Source organism: Aotus nancymaae, unplaced genomic scaffold (genome assembly GCF_030222135.1).
Source record: "Aotus nancymaae isolate 86718 unplaced genomic scaffold, 86718_ANA_hifiasm-v0.15.2.pri h1tg000016l, whole genome shotgun sequence".
In the NCBI taxonomy this organism is placed as follows: domain Eukaryota; kingdom Metazoa; phylum Chordata; class Mammalia; order Primates; family Aotidae; genus Aotus; species Aotus nancymaae.
Genome location: NW_026988428.1, coordinates 75,094,129 through 75,109,774, shown reverse-complemented (window position 1 = coordinate 75,109,774; position 15,646 = coordinate 75,094,129). Strand labels below are relative to the sequence as shown.

Here is a 15,646-nt window from a genome sequence, read left to right as displayed (position 1 = left end):
CCGTGGCTGGTGCGTAGGCATGTATTTTACCAGCTTGACTGTGTTAGAAAACGTGGTTAGCTAAGACAGGTCTACCGGTAGTATATTTCAGACAGATGATGAGTTTTATACAATCTTTTGTGAGCCAAATGAAAACCTGGGCACCATTTATTTACATTTGTTTATTCCTCTTGGGAGGAGGGAAAGGTGCTTCAGGTGCCAACAAAGTTTTGGAACACAGACACTGAGGTGCAGCTTACGCTTGTCATGTCACATCCTTACATGACCTCAGACAGGGAGGTATGCAGGACACTTTAACTGATGATACAAAGACAGAGTCCACAGTGTTTCACCTACATCCAGACTTCGACTCTCTGATTTCTTCTCTGCACAAGCCCCGAGTATTCTAATTGCAGACTCTCTCAGGTGGTTAACACACAGGATCTCTGTATAGTTCCCTAGGCAGTGGGGCCATTGTCAGGCCAAAATGAAATCCAGAGAGTTTGTTGACTAGGAAGAACATCGCTCAGCCATGGATCTGAAACTGCTCAGAACCTTCCCAACTTACCCTCCTTTCTCATTTAACTCTCCCCTTCCCTTAAAAGCAAAAACAAGATGAATAAATAAACACCGCTCCTTTTCCTCCCCTTTCTGAGATCTGCCAACTTCCTCTTCCATGGGCCCTGTGGTTGGGTCCTGCTCCCAAGAGTCTCTCAAACCCTCAGCCGGCTGGGCTCCAGGTCCGCCCTCAGTTGTGTGATGGCAACAGCCAGTCTCTGCCCTCTTCACTCTCTCTCTCTTCTCTGTGGCAGCACCTGGCATTGCATTTCCCCAACATTCAGGTTCACCACATTGTGTAGCAGCATTTGCAATGCCAGCCCTGTGGAAGGGACTTCCAGGAGAACCTTAGCTTGGGAAGACTGCCTTCCCAGACCTGGGGTACAGTCGGGATTTTTTTGGTTTATGTTTTAAAGATACCAAGTAGAGTCTTCTTACAGATATGTGCACTGCCTTCCTCAACTGCCTTCATTTTCCTACTAGAACCCTGCTTATTTCTGAAAGGCTTTCCAGCCAGGCCATGAGAAAAACACTTCAAACACCTTGGACTGAGCCATGGATATTCTCCTTCAAAGGGGTTCATAGCTTTCAAGGAGCTCTTCCTTATAAGCAGAATAAACAATTTAAACTAGCAGATTACAACAAAATAATGTATATTTACATTTGAATTAGACAGTGCTAAGGTTCTGAAACTAGAATTTCACAATAAGGAAACCATGCTCTCAAATGCAACCTCTCCATCTCGTTCATTCTGACGTCATGTCAAGAGCTTTTGCATTTTCCACTCAGTCTCAGTGTAGTTGAGACTTGAGCAGAAAGATTTTTAATTTAAAGAAACATATATATGACTCTTTGAGCTCTTGCTGAATTAAAAAAAAACTTCTTTTATACCAAAAAAGTAAACTTAAGATGAAAAGTTGACAAGGAAATAAGATCAAGATTTTTCATATTTCAATTCTGATCTTGAACTTTCCCGAGACCAATCTTAGAAGCAGCTTTACGGTATGAGCAATCTAAAGATCTTCCAACATCATGATTCTAAAATAAAAATGTTAGAATTTTATTGATTAAAGATAGACCAGAGAGAATCACAAGGGAAGTTTAAATGGAACACTACCCTTCTTAGTTGTTCTTTTAATCATGCAGAGTGGTCAGAGACGCTCTGACTTGGTGGTGGAAGAGAACTGCTAGTCTGTTTTAGTCAATATCAAGTCCATAGCTGACTTTTAGAGGAAATATGCAATCAGTTACTTCCTTGATCACTGTGGTTTAACTCCTCCACACCGCAAGGATTAAACACCTCAGAAAAGAAATTTTGGGGTGGGGAAACTGGTTCTCTTTAAATGTACACAAGAGAAACCATCACCCCATCAATCAAACAAAGAATCTCACTTCGGAGTATACCCAAGGCCAGGCATGGGCACAGACCTGATCACTGAAAACCATCTTTACTATTCTGACACCTTTGATTGTTGAGTCATAAGGTTCCCCAGGGAAGAGTTTCATGAAATTACCAAATTATATCACTGTTCTTCTGAATTCATAAACATTCTCTTGTGGTTTAAGATAAATAGTGATCTCTGAGTCTTTCTGCAAACTAATAACCTTTTGTGATCAAGGCTCCAGAAAAATTAACCCCTCTGTTGGCTGCCTCGCCTCCAGATGTTGGTTATTGCACTCAAGATTAATCTTTAACAAAGATGAATCACACCTTCTACTTTTTAGGTGTTCGAAAGTTTTTATACACACGATCACAACATTATCATACCTTTGATGGGAGTAGGAAAAGGCACACTGTATTATTTTCAGTCATCTACCTTTCTTACTGCTAATGTGTCATACTAAGGGCTTTCAATATAATTGGATGATTGACCATCAGCACTGGTGGGCATCTGAGAACTGGAAAATAAGAACCTGCGAGGTGATTTCCTCATGTCACAGTGTCAGAGCCAGATCTGGGGGCCAAGCAGCCTGGCTCCAAGTTACATTCTTGCTTTATTACAATACAGTTCTTTGCTATGCAAGTCTGATTAAACCTTGTATGAATTTAGTTGAAATCTGAGAGAATACTGCATTCTCTTAAGAGTCCTGGTTTACTCAGAGGGACCCAAGTGGTTAAATAGGACATGGTGTTGGTTATACAAACTGAAACTTCATGGCCAGAAGTGTACAGGGAAGAGGAGTGTGGATCCATATTTCTTGATTTCTTTCTCTCTATTTGCTGTGAGAATCCACTTTCTCATGGGAACCTGAAGCTCTTAGAGTAGAGCTGTCACTGGCGCCATGTTGATCCATAACCACGGAGACCACTCTGGTAACATATAAACCTGCCACCAGTCCAGACACACAAGTATCTCATTCTGACTCCCAGAAGAGTTTCTCTACCCCCACTCCCACCAGTGTAAAGTTTATCTCTACTGAGATTTAGCTCCAAAGTATTTAGAGTTTGACTTTTAAATATCATTAAAAGTATGACTACTTGCACAAAGTGGGAGATACTGAAAAGGTGTCTTAAGGTTTTAAAGCAACAAAGTTGACACACAGCAGTGGCTCCCTAGCTTAGAGTTACAGGCTCAGTTCTTATATTAGTTGACCAAAGAAACAAAATTACAATGTGGAGCAGGACGCCACTGGAACCACTGCCTACCCTACCTCTTACTGTTATCTGCAATGCACTGTTCACACAGTATCTCGCTCATCGCAGTGAGCTGTTAACATGTGAAAGCACTGTTCAGTGTTAATCCCTACGAAGTCCTGCTGTGTTTTCAGACACTGCAGTTCCTATATGTGGCAGGTCAATGGCAATGCTGTCACAACCAGTCTCTAATGGGAGACACAAATAGATTAGATGTTGGTCACAAGTTAAAGCATGTCAAAATCACCACGCCACGGGTCTTATGCAAGCCCATTGGCCCAATCATGAGGGTGCCACAGAGCCATTGTGTACGCATTTTTTTTAAAGAGATGAGGTCTTGCTCTGTTGTTCAGGCTGGAATGCGGTGGCACAATCATGGCTCACTGCAGCCTTGAACTCATGGGCTCAAGCAATCCTCCCGCTTCAGCCTCCTGCATAATTGGGACCACAGGCACATTCTGTTACTTATTCATTAGCCATAACTTATTCTTTATTTATGGAAGTCAAAAAGGCATTCTTTCTCAAGCATCAAAAAGGCTACATTTGTGCATGGGTCCCTGACACCTTTCTAGAAGAAGGTTTATTTTAATTTCCTCTAAATCCTAAGGTTATTGGAAGACAAGCAGAGGAAGGGAAGGAGGAAGGGCCTAACAAAACAAGTCTAGTATCTGGTTGACAGTGGCTAGATATGACCCTCTCTGTCAGGAATTCCAAGAGCCACAGAAGGATGGCTGGAACCACCATATTTATGTTCAGAACCCCCAGGCTTCAGGATGGACCTGGATCGCACGAGGATGGAAAGTTCTCTGGCTTCCTTTAACATGGGCACAGGCAACTCAGCATCCAGTAAGCATGAGGTAAGTGAAGGAGGGGGAACTTCCTTCCTCTGAATGCCCCTCATGAAACCTGGGCCACTGCCTCAGTCACATGGGGTCTTGGGGTGCAGGGAAAGTGTCAGGCATATGAGAAAGCACTGTCACTCCCTCCCCACCATATGCAAGGCAAGGCCTGATGGTCTACTAGGGAGCTCAAGGCCGAGGAGGTTTGTTCCTTTTCCCCAAGAGCTATTTTCCCTGCATTTCCCCGAATACTAGCACCTGTGTCTGAAGAGCAGGGGCTATTTAAAAGATGATATAACTCAAACTTACTCATTAGCAACTTTCTACTTTTTCTAAATTGAAAGGAAAGGATGTTGAATTCCATCCACCTGCCAGTCATCTTGCCCCAGTGAGCGCCTATTCAGCCCATAACCATTCTTCTCCCTTGCCACCTGCTCAAGGATACAGGTAAGAGACACACCTGAGGAGTCGAAGCTCTAGGCTACCACAGGGTGCACACCCGTTCTGAAGACAGCTCTTATTCCAAACCTCCACTACCCTCCCTTCTCACTTCCAAACAAAAAAAATAATCAACCCCTCAATCTCTTCCACCTCCCTGCACTTCCTCACTGGAGGAGCGAAGGAGCATGCTACAGTGTAGATCTGGTCACAGCATTTCAAGAATACTTTCCTTTTTTCTAAATTAAGCTCAAATAGGGAATATGAGGGAAAAGAATTATTATTATTTTTTTTGAGATGGAGTCTGGCTCTGCCACCCAGGCTGAGTGCAGTGGCACGATCTTGGCTCACTGCAACCTCCACCTTCCAGGTTCAAGCGATTCTCCTGCCTCAGCCTCCAAGTAGCTGGGACTACAGGCATGTGCCACCACGCCCGGCTAAGTTTTTTGTATTTTTAGTAGAGATGGGGTTTCACCATGTTAGCCAGGATGGTCTCAATCTCCTGACCTTGTGATTCGCCCGCCTTGGCCTCCCAAAGTGCTGGGACTACCGGCGTGAGCCACCATGCCCGGCCCAGGAAAATAACTTTTTAAAAGACCCCACTGTTTGCTATAGGCCAATGAAAGATTAAAGTGAGAGATTAAATTTCTCTGCAGGAGAAATGACACCATTTCTCCCCTTACTATGAACTCAAAATGACACCTACATAGTATTTTGCTACACATGCCAAAGAATAACTTAGTACTGTGAGTCTTTTATAATTAGGTGCCATCAAAATCATTTTTTTTTATTCTTAGATTTTCTCCTGGATGTTATCTGTGTTTTAAATAGAAATGAATTTTAAAAAATATTTTGGCCTTGACTGAAAAATAGTTTTGAAAGTCCGTATTCTCCAGGGAAGAAAAATGAGATTAACAATGAGACTGAGGAAGATAAGTTAATTCTGGAGCTATCTGTGCCCAAATAAGTGAAAAATAATAAAACTCTGTACTTCAGCAATAGTACATACACTAAAAGCTTACGTGTACAGAGGAAAGCTAATAAAATCAAACACAGAATCAAGAACAAATGTGTATTCTGTGAAGAGTTATGTAAGTTTTGGGTATTTACCTCCTGTAATTGCCACTCTACTGGGCACAGGTTTTCAATAAATACTGGTTCTGATCATGATTATCCAAGTTTTTTTGATTCTTATTCTCAGTTCCTTCCTTGCTTATCTTTGTATTCCTAGCACTGAGCATAGCGGTTCTTCAAACAATCCTTGTTAAATAGAATGAGATTTGAATTTTCTTCAGAACAAGCCCAGGCAGCCACGAATGATATTTCCAAGGAATTTCACAAGAAGAAGGAGGCAATCAGGTGCTGGCCACTTTCTTTATGTAGCTGGAATGTGATTACTAGATTTCTATCCTAATATGCAAAGTGTAGACAGAGCTGGCCAGTTGGCTTCCCGGCCAAGCTGGCCCCAGGATGAACCAGAACAGGCTGTCTTTCAGAGGCAAGGGGAAGGGTGATGTTTGCTCAGCTTATCACCCGGGTATATTATTTTCCACAATGGAAAGTTGCAGGCTTTTCTGCCATTTCAAGAGTATGCGGACTATGAGGTTAGTTTTGTTTCTTTCTGTGGCCCTGGTATGGGTCTGACTTCAGTTCTAAGCATGAGGTCAATTTAACAGCAGTCAAAAGACAGAAGGGGTGCACTGAGGGGCTAAAGAACACAGGCTCTGGAGCAGGCAGACATGAGTTCAAATTCTGGCACTGCTACCAGCCAGTTCTGTGGCCTTGACCCAATTACTTACCATCTCTAAAGATATTATCAGCTACCTGCCAGGCTTGTTGGGAGAATAAAATTAATGAGGCAATTTATTAAAACACATAGTACACACCCAATAAACTGTGACTTTCCACGTGGTATCTAAGTTTTCTGGTACCTTGGTTTTCTCTAATCAAAATGGGTACTTAGCAATTTTGCCTCAAACAGTCTTCTAATAGTTCTTTACTAATACAAACGGAAAGATAGGGGAAGAAAGTTGCAGCAGTCCTAAAACTACAAAGGAACACATTTAAAAAAAAAAAAAGTCAAATCGGCAGAACCAGTCAACACTGGGACTCTATTGTGGAAACCAATTTGGACAAGGAGAACCACAACATGAATGGCTTAAATGAGCAGCCATTTGGAAATATCCTGAGTGTCCCCTGAAGCAGCTGGGAGGAAGTAAACCAAAGCCCCAAGACAGGTTCTCTTGAGCAAACTCACGTTCAACCCATGATCCTAGTCATTTTCAAGTCAGCATTCACTCAGAGACCCCCTCAAAACAAGCTGCTATAGATGCATGTCTGGCAAGCACCAATTTTTCCTGTTTACATCAGATATACTTATAAAAAAAAGTCTAGCTTTTTCATGCAAGCTTCTTCATCAGACAAGCTGTTATACAATGAATATTTCTTCCCTACTCTTTAGAATAAATCCTATAAACAGTTGCTAAAGGCAAAAGTCTCTTAAAATTGATTATAGAACGTTAGAGTTGGACAGAGTTTATTCAAGTCATAGAGTTGGATTTACTCTAAAATTTCTCCCAATTTTACAGAAGAGCAATTGAGGCCCATCAACATTAAATCGTTTACACCAAGCCATGGATAAGTGAGAGACAGCCAGGACTGAACCCTGGGGGGCCTCCAGTCCCCAAGTACAACCTCCCTTCTGCTGTACCATGTGGCCACCCAAAACTTTACACTTGTTTATCTTCCCCCACAGAGCCCAGCCATGCTGCACACATAGAAGACTTCTAATAGATACATGCCAAATTGATCTACAAATTCTACAATTCTGTCTTAGACTAATATTGTATTTTAGCCCCCAAAGATCCCAATAGTGGTTTAATAAGAAGTATGAAGGCTTTAGAGGAATTCACAAAGTGTCTTTGAAATCCTAATCTAATTTCCTCACAACAATGTGAAAAAGGCATTACTGTGCCCGTTTTAGAGATAAGGAAACTGAGGCTAGGAGGTTCAGTGACTTGTTCAAGGTTACACTGCTGGTTGTATATTGCTAGAGCTCGCCCTTGAATTTAGACAGCTGATTCCAAAGCCTGTGTCTTTTTTATTTCATTAACTTAAGCCCAGTTAATAATGACTATTCTCAGATACTGACCCAAATGAGACTGTCATCCTTCTTTCTCCTAGCCTGTTCCATTAAAGAAATTTAGTTCCTAAGGCATCATGACGTCCATTTCAGAATCAAAACAAAGCACAACATGCAGGCTGACGTAACTGCAGAAGATGACATGATCAGGTATAAGAGCATCGTCTGCCCAGCACAGAGCCCTACTCCCTTTAACAAAGCAAGGACTTCAGACACAGCTCCCAGGACCGGGATAGCACTTACATTTACTGCCTTCAAGATTTTAAAGGCTGGCCTGAGGAAATGGCTGCATTCTCCCCCGACTGCCCGCCCCCACCCCATTACTGAAGACGTCTTCAATCATTGCTTTATGTCAAAGGGGGAAGGAAAAAGGGCACTGCTGTGTCTCGGTAGCATGGGGCTGTCACATAACCTAGAAGGCCTCCGTGCAGGCCAGGGATGGGCAAAGCCACAACGCAAGGCAGCAAGACACAGGCTCCCGGCCTGGCTGCCGGCTGCTCTGGAGAGCTGTTCAAGATGGAGCTGGTGGCAGCTAATGGCGGGGGTGGGAGGAAGGGCGCATGAAGGAGGCTGTGAGGAAAGGTGTGGGGGACGGATATAATCCGGCATACAGAAACCTGTCAGGATGGGATTGATTTTTGTTCTGTGAGGGAGTATAACAGGGCTTTGCCTGCACTCTCAATAGCTGTTTTGAAGTGAACCCGGCTGGTATGTCTTTAATTTGTCATTTCATTATGAAACTGTTTCCCTTCCAAGAAGCCTTCAAGTCAGGAAGCTCTGTCTGCCCACACAGGAAATTCCTTTGCTTCAACTTCCCCAAAAAGGAAATTTCCCTCAGAAGTGAGCCCAGCATATGCCTTTGAGCAGAGCTGCTTCAAGAAACTTTGGCAGCTGAGTCCTGAAAACACCCCTGGCTTTCTGCTGCTGCTGGGAGGTGCCGATAAACAGTTCGGCTTTCACCCAGCAAGTGGGGACCCCACCGAAACTGACCCTGGGCCACCCCTTCCTCCCTCTTCTTCATTCTCTGTGCTCTTATCCTTCATCACCTCCTGTGAGCTGCCCAGAGTTTTACCTCTGCGAGAGGCAAACAGCACCTGCGGCTTTTATGAAGAGATAAGCATACCTGCACCACACACACACACACACACACACACACACACACACACACACACACAGCTATCCCAGGACAGTCTCAGCACAAGGCACGTACTCTGGTTTCCCCCTCAGTCTCATACACAAATTTGAGACTTCTGGCAGAAAGTCTGTAGCATTTCAGACAAAGAGGGCACAAGAAAACAAAATGACAAATTATAGTCCCGAAAGCACGTACGTTACCAAAGTACCTTTTATCCAGGGTGGTGGGGGGTTTTTCCCACACACACTGTCCCAGTGAGGATTTTAACTAAAACAAGGAGGGGGGAGATATCTCAAACCACAGCCTTATAAAAATTAATCTCTCAGACATATTGTGAATGGCTAAGTGGTGAGAGCCCACAGCAGCTGTGCTGAAGTAAGATACAGTATTTTATGAAGCTTCTTAGTAAAGAGGCATTAGCAGGAAACTGCCAGACTCACAGTTAAGTTTTTAATTTTCCATTTCAAATCACTTCACTAAAAAAAAAAAGTTGTGAAAAGAAAACAACACAGGGACCTAAAGCACAAAAAGAAGGAATGGTGTTGAACTTGAAACTGTGTATCAAGTGGTCGGGACCACGAGAGACGTAGATAGATGAGGATCTAAGACAGCCCTGGATTTTCACTCTGCAATTAGACTGCACTGGAATGGTAGGAGGATGGGATCTGATCTTATTACACTATTTGCGTGCCAGGGCTCAGAAAGGGACAGTATTTACCAGGAAACAGAGCAAGGAACTAGTGAGAGCAGTAAGCTCGCTAACATCTGAATATACAAACCTTGAGGTTTCGGGTTGTGGTAGATATTTTTCTGTGGGGTAGCTGTGCATTTTTATTTTAGTGAGCTATTATTCCGTTTTTCTAAAACTTGTGACGCTTTAACCACAGTTAGGTCTCAGAGGGGAACCCAACATTACTTTTCATGTTCTTAAAGAGAAGAGATTAGGGAACAGGGCTTTGGCATCTATTGGGAGGAAAAGCACAGACTGCACGGCCCTGTCTCCCATCCACCAGCTCCGTGACTCTGGCCAAGTTCCTCTGCCTCTTTGACTTTTCATCAGTAAGCTGAAGATGATAAAACCCAGTTCACAGGATGGCCTAGAGGGTCAAATGATATAATACACGTGAAATACGCCTACCAGAAGCACTCAATAAATGGAAGTTACTATTCCACATGGAGAGCTACACAGGGTCTTTCCCTCAAACTCTGCACACACCTCCTCCATGTCACACACACATAGGCCACCAAGCTCTGGTAGCTCCTTCAGGTTCCCTAAGGATCAATATTTTCCTGACCACTTACCTCAACTCAAGACTTGGATTACCATGCCCTGTATACATCTGTAAGGTCTGGGCTTTATGATCAAACATGTGATCATCCCACAAGTAAAGACATTTAGTGAGAATAGTTGAAAGGCTTAAGAATTCAGATTTATACTCCCAAATTCCTTACTCCTATCAAAGACATGCAGACGACGTGCACATCCTCGAACTGCCAGTGTGCCAGAGGAGACCTGACCTTGTTTGGCCAAGACTGATGCTGGCAACGTCTCGAGACCAACGGCCACGCAGAGCAAGTAGCAGACGCTCATCTTGGCCTCAGAGCTTCAGGTTCACAATGTTTTGTCTAAATCAGGAGGCCTGGATTTTCCATCTAATCTTACGTCTGTCCTCTCCACAGAGAAGGCCAGCCCTAAGCAAAATTATAGTGTTTATTTCCAATCCTATCCCCTCCATGCTGGCCATGGTCCTTCCACTTCAAAAGATTTAAGAGATCTGATAAGCCAATATTCATTAAGATATTAGGGACTTGAGGTATTATCTCTATCCATAACTATCTGCTGCCATAATGATTTACTTTTAAAAGTGGAGCTATGTGGAAATAATGCCTGATCCAAAAGGAATGTCTCAACAATGGAATTTCAGGCACCCTGGTCATTCATCGTGGGAGATATTTCTGTTCAAAGCACTCTAAATCATTGCAACTGGGTGACCACATTCCCTGCTTAAGTATAACATTCACCCTGTTCCAGTCAACTATAAGCCCTCTGTCCCGGGTCCAAAGTAATGCTATCTGAACAATGAAGGTTTAGAAGGCAGCCACTTTCTCAATCTCAATACTCCTTTAGCAAACAAAGAAGCACCAGACATGAGAGAGCCAGCTACACAGCGTCTGCACAGTCCCACTGCTACAATACCCAGCTGTATTTCAGGTTCTTTTCCCCAGTCACTGGGGTGGTGGGAATCATCACAGTAGTAGGAATAATCACAAGCTTTGTGAAGCAGGTATCTGGAATAATAGCTGCAAGATGATCCCAATGAAAACACGTGCATGCACACACACTTGGATTCATCTGAAGTAAAATCTTTCTCTAAAAATCAAAAGAAAAACTTATTTTCTTTCACAATGTCCAACATAGATTTGATAAAAACCAAATTTTACATTTTTAGGGTTTTGCGGGTCTCTGAAGCTCCTCTCAGCACTGGGTCAGGGCATTAAAGTATAGTTTTGTTTATAACCCATGAGTCTCAAGTGAGGAAAATCTCTCTCAGGGAATTTCTACTTTTGTGTTCCCAAAAGACCTTTAATAAAACCCCAGATATCTGGGTGAATATTTGAATCATGGCCAAATTTTAAGGATGGCAAGAGCCCCACGAAAAATGCTTGACAGAGTTGTAACTAGGGGAATGAGAATGGTGTCTGTCCAGAGAGGGGACTTCATGAGGTGGCTTCACTACCACCTCATAGGAGAAGTGAAAGGAGTCAGTGTGGGAGCCGAGTAGTTCAAGAACAATAGTATGAAGGAATTGGAATGAAAAAGGAAAGCATTTTCTCCTCCACTTTGCTCCCATCTAGTTGGAAACCATGCCTGAGAGAGAGGAACCTTCCAACTCACCCGAATAACAGGTTTGGGAACCTGTGCCACCGTAGGGATCCTTCGTGAAGCAAGGTATACAAGGAGGAGGAGGAAGGAGAGTCATTGTATGTCCTCGCAAGGGCTGGCACCAAATCACTTACTCATATTTGTTTCTCTACAAAGAGCTCCTGATGTTGGTGACTTGAGAGCTACTTACGGAGACAAAATGAAACCCCTCATCAGCTTTGGTCACGAATCACTGCTGCTTTGGGCGAGTCTTTTCTCCCTAATCTTACACCCCCTTTTCACAGCCCATGGCAATGAGTAGATGATTCCGGCAACTAGTTGAGGGCCTCTATTTAGAAATAGTTTCCTTGGGTGTGAGTTTTCATGCCCAGGGGATGGTATAAGTGTCACAGATTCTCTCTGCTGGCTGAGGCGGATGGAAATGTACTTTAAAGCTCAGCATCAAAGCCTTCACGTTAGAAGCTGAAAGCCTGCATTCCTTTGCCAACTGTGCTTTTTTTCTCCCATAATTAATTAATGCAGTATTAATTGTGCATGTGCTATGGAGCCGGCTAAGGGAGGATGGTGTGGCCTCTCCACGCAGATCAGCTGGCTCTGTAAAGCCTAAAACCCAGTGGATACCATCTCCAGAGTAAGAAAAATGCAGACTGAAATTTTTTACAGCTTACAGGAAAGGCAAACACGCCTTGAGTTGCGGAAGGGATTCCCACTAATCACACAGTTGGGGTCAAGTAGACAGTTATCAGAAGCCACACCTGTGCGTGGTGCATGGCGCAAAGGGCCAAGCCGCTGACGATTCTCAGGCCAGAAAGGGGGCTACGAGAATGGGGGAGCTGGCCTGCGATTTGGCTGTAAGGTCCTGGGAACCAGCATAAGGCAAGAGAGTGGTGGGGACAGTCTTAGAGGCCCTGCAAAGCCTAGGAGCTGGCACCAGTTTTCATCTCACAAAAGCATGAACCCGATCTCAATCACAGGAACCGTAGGGAAATGCTTAACAGAGCTGGGTGTTGGATTTCCATATTTCCTTCCTCACAAGACAATCACAGCTAAAATGGAGGACAATTTCCTGTGTCATGAAAGTGCCACCATCTGCACTAAAACTGGATGTTGAGCCCTGGGAATCAAGTGAAAGATCATGATACTTGGCATTTACAGATAAGGCTCCACTGCTGACAGCCCTTGTATTTCTCTTCTGGAATTAGAGAACAATATGATGACCGAGTTGGAGAGATCTGAGGAATCATACGCTCAGGATACTTCACTTTGCAGATGTGGAAACCACAGTCCTGGGAGATGGAACGAACTGCTGGGAGATGACCCAAGTAAACAGCCACGTAGAACTAGAGCTCAGGGAACTGACCCCCACAACAGCATGTTCTCTGCCCTCTTACCCTGTTGTAGAATGTTCTAGCACATATGCCATGTGGGTAAACTAAGGCACCAAACGTCAGGCAATTTTTCTGAAGCATGTTGGCTTAACACAAATTATCAGGAAGTTCAGTGTTTTAAGGTGTAAACTCAGTAATACTATCTTCATTCAATCACAGCATCTTTCTTACTGTTTAATAACCATCTGTGAGGTAGATCATCTCTTTTAAAAAGATGGAAAATCAGAGACAAGGAACCTCTTTTTACTTCATTTAATTTTGTTTCCAACACTCCAGAATTTATACACATACCTGAGAATATCTGGCAGATAACAGTGTGCATACTGGATTGGATATAGAAATTTATCTTGCTTCAAGTTAAAAAAAATTTTGGTTTATAGCTCTGATTTTATCCCTCTGGGCCCTCTTGTCAGTAATTTATATTACACTTTAAAAAAAATGAGCTTGCTGGCTTAGATATTCTAACCAGTAGATAAAATGAAACAACTTAATTTTGTTCTTCATATCTTTAAAGATGAAGAAGAGGATGAAGTGGAAAAGCAAAGTCTGGGTTTTGGAATTAGACGTGGATTCAAACTGGGGCTCCTCCATTTTCTCTTTGTGTGACCTCGGGCAAGTGGTTTACTTCTGAGCCTCAGGTATAACAGCTACTGTGTAGTGTTTGTGATTATTCAGAATAATATATATGAAGCATACAGATAGATAGATAGATACACACATATATATATAATAGTAGTGATCATTATTTCTTATTCCATACAACACTGCCATAGAGATTCTCTAGAGTGGCTTTATGATCTCAAACGTAGTTGACCTCGGAGTGGCTCATAAGGAGAAACACAGGCTCCTGTGAGCAGGCAGGGAGGGTACAATGACCAAAAAATTAAAAGCTCATCTGCAAAGATGAGCTACTTCTGGAAAACACAAATGGGTAATAAAATCCTAACAATGATACTTCTAAAGCAGAGCTCCATAAATTGCCAGATACCCCTATAATTTTTCTTCAGATGGTGCTATTTAACACCCTAAAACTTGTTTTAGGTGATTTTAAAAAAGAATTGTTACATCTTTCCTTACAAACCTTCACCATCCTCGGTGAACCACTTTAGTTAGCACTCCACCCCAAAAACAGAGAATTCAGTTTCAGCTGACCTCGTAAAATAGGGTATCCCCTGCACAGCCCTCTGCCATAAACTTTTCCTTCTAGGCATCCAATCCTCACCCACCCCCCATCTACAGCTCTTTATCCATATCTGTACCTCCAATCTGCATTTCTACTACTGGAATCTTGCAGCCCTATTAGTACTGGCATCCATGAGAGCTACTAGTATCCACGATCTGCTGGAAGCAGAAATGGAGACCAATTTTGAAAGAATGGGGTTTCATCTACCCACCCAAGATGGAAGCAGTAAATATCAGGGCAGCGTGACTAATTATACTTGGGAATTTACTTCGGCACGTGCCCAGAGCCAGAGCCAGTTTAAATGTCTCAGGTCCTGCTCTACCCCTCCTTCAGAAGAGATGACAAAAATGAACCACAAAACACTCACACATGATACAGGCAACTGAGAGTCAGAATCCACCCATGGCAACAGCAAAAGCAGCAACATCTAAAGGTTCCTGCTAACATTTACCTCTGATGCAGCTGTCAAGGTCATCCTGCCGGAAACACCAAAAGTCTGAGTTGCTGATTTGTGATCTAACTCAGGCATGAAGCAAAATGGAAGAAAATGTCAGTTATTTGGGAATGGAAACTACTGTATTTGTATATACTCAGCTTAACCAGTGTTTTCTGATAATGAAGAAGAGGTGAGAAGTAACTTAGAAAAGCATACTTCAAGCCAACATCGCACTGAACCTTTATCATATCTGCCACAAAGTATTAGGTAGATATATGTAAGGGTGGCGGTGGAACTCATGGACAGGAACTCCTCAATCTTCAGAACCCCATCATGACAAGAGAAAGACCACAGTGGTATTGAGGGTTGGGAAAATCCAAGACGAGGCAATAGACAGGAGAAATAAGAAATGGAAATGAAGTTTCTGATTTCCTGTTGTTGTTCAAGTTCCATAAAACGGGCTGGTTCTCATGGTCTTTTATTTTTTAAGAGCTCTCTCTCTTAGTCTGCTATAGCCTTTCAGTGTTGAGTCTAGAATACAACTGGGCATCTCTGGGCTCAAATAAATAATGCAGAGCACCAGCCAGGGACAACCCACTGCCAACAGTTTCCAAACATCTGCTTCAGAACTCCGAGGAAAGGGACAGCCTGTGACTCTAATGGGGTGCCATGCCATCCTTATCCTACCCCCCCATCCCCCACAGCAAAACCAGGGCCACTTTCGCAGAGCTGATGCTGGAGGAACTGCCTTAAATGTACACAGAGCTCGCTGCATGAAATGTGAAGTGAAAGAAAAGGTCAGTAAAGCTCTGGTTATATATTTTTTTCTTAAAAAAAAAAAAAAAGACATCTATAAATAGCTGCATTTATTGAAGCTGCTTCCTTATCAGGAAGCATGGAGCTAGGAATTAACGTTTGCCTGCATCGGAAATTCTTTCAGACAGCAAACCCAAAAAGGAAATTTCCCTTCCAAAGCATCCTGGCTGTTCTGCTGTGGGCTGTTTTTGCTCTTCAAGCTGTTTGAAGCAG

The 15,646-nt window shown here is 43.0% G+C and overlaps 1 protein-coding gene across 8 annotated transcripts in view; it reads right to left on the bottom strand.

Annotated features, from left to right (window-relative positions):
* The window catches only part of ETV6 (ETS variant transcription factor 6), a 251,308-nt gene that overhangs the window by 117,636 nt on the left and 118,026 nt on the right, over positions 1-15,646 (bottom strand). The gene's annotated exons all lie outside the window — the stretch shown is intronic.